This window comes from Cynara cardunculus, unplaced genomic scaffold (assembly GCF_001531365.2).
Source record: "Cynara cardunculus var. scolymus isolate 2C unplaced genomic scaffold, CcrdV1 Un_Scaffold_9480, whole genome shotgun sequence".
Lineage (NCBI taxonomy): Eukaryota > Viridiplantae > Streptophyta > Magnoliopsida > Asterales > Asteraceae > Cynara > Cynara cardunculus.
This window is the reverse complement of record NW_020205000.1, coordinates 6,969-8,828: the sequence shown is the minus strand read 5'-3', so window position 1 is coordinate 8,828 and position 1,860 is coordinate 6,969. Positions and strand designations below refer to the sequence as shown.

The following is a 1,860-nucleotide window of genomic DNA, read 5'->3' as shown; positions in this document are numbered from 1 at the left end:
ATATAACACCTCAACTTATGAGTCTTACTGGCAATGAGGAGTTCTTGTAAGAAGTATAGGATGTTTCTTATGAACGGTCATACCAATGATCTCACTCATATCTAGATTCTTTCCTTCAGCCACCTCCAAATCAAACTTGTATACCAAATTAGCCAACACAAGCTCGTTAACCACCATGGCAAACTGAATGCCAGGACACCCACGTCTCCCAGCACCAAACGGTATCAACTCAAAATGAAACCCTTTGTAATCAACAGGACTGTTCAAGAACCTTTCTGGCATGAACTCATCGGGTTCCACCCATGTCGAACCATCTCTTCCTATTGCCCATGCATTGATGATCACTTGTGTGCCTGCTGTTATATCGTAGCCAAGTAGTCTGACGTCGTGTGTTGATTCACGAGGAACAAGCAGGGGGACTGGTGGGTGCAGTCGTAGGGTTTCTTTGAGGATGGCTCTTAGGTATCGCATCTTGTCCAAGTCATCTTCACTGATCATTGATCTTCCCTGCCCTATTTCTCGTGCTTCTTGTTGTAACCTTTTCATTGCTTGTGGGTGTCTTAATAGCTCGATGATTGCCCACTCGAGGTTCGTGAACGTACTATCAGTTCCAGCAATAAATATATCCTGCAGGAAATCAAAAACATAACTTGGATGCACGTAGGTGTGTTTACTTGAGGCTTAACGAGCTTAATGGATAAATTGGCTTATTCACATAATAACTTTAGTATGTTTACTTCGTGCTTATTCGCCCAGAAATGGGCTTATTGTAGTTTGATTGTAGAAGTATATATAGTATTAGGGATTACCATAATGATGGCCTTGATCTCGTCTGTTTCAAGATGAAAGGCCATGGTGTTATCTCTTGGCCATGGATATCAACCAGTGTCTTGTTGATATGTTCATCAATAACACCCTCAAGAAACTCATCGAATTCTTCAGCAACGTCATCAGCTCGTCGTTCTAATCCGCTCAACCGATCCACCCACGTCAAAAACGGAATATAACTCCCGATGCTAAAGCTTCCCAGTAGCTCCATAAACCTTTCTAACAAGTTCTTGAAATCCTTCCCATCATATGTCCTCCCCAAAGCCACCCTACAGATGATATTATTCGTAAGAGAAATCAGCAGTTCACTCAAATTAACCATAGGTTCATGGGTTTCTTGAATCTTTGTGATCAACAGCGATGTCTCGTCTTTTCGAACTTGTCGGTATGATTGAACCCTTTTGTTGGTTAAGATATGGAGCACAGCAATACTCTTTGCTTGCCTCCAATACTCTCCATATTGAGAGAAAGCTATGTCTTTGGAGCCATAAGTAAGTCTTTTGATGATGTTTATTTTTGGTCTGTTTGAAAAGATTAGGTCATGGGTTTTCATGATCTCTCGAGCTACATCGGCAGAAGAGGCTACGAGTACTGGTACGGTGCCGAGGTGAAGCAACATGAGTTGGCCGTAACTTTGTGCCATGGCGTGGAGGGCACGGTGTGGGCTGGACCCAAGTTGATGCAGGTTTCCTATCAATGGCAACCTTGGTGGAGATGGTGGTAGGTTTTTGTGGGGTTGTGAAGAAGAGGAAAGCGGTTTCAAGAGAAATAAGATCAAAATGGAGAAAGAAGAGATAAGGAGAATTGAGAAGATGAGAAACATTTTCCAGATGGTGGTGTTTAATCTTGAAAGAAACGAGGAGGGCTTTTGGTGTTATGTTCCACACGATATGCACTATGAAATTCAAAGTTTCATACATATATATATATATATATATAGGGTTGGGTTCACCTTAGACCAGTCTGTTTTCGTGAGACCCGTGAGACCACATTTTTACACGTAAACTTCACAGCAAAAACGCTGTGAAGGTT

The 1,860-nt window shown here is 42.0% G+C and overlaps 1 pseudogene; it reads right to left on the bottom strand.

Annotated features, from left to right (window-relative positions):
* Positions 1 to 24: 24 nt before the first annotated feature.
* Positions 25 to 1,651, bottom strand: LOC112505279 (annotated as a pseudogene).
* Between the last annotated feature and the right edge of the window lie 209 nt (positions 1,652 to 1,860).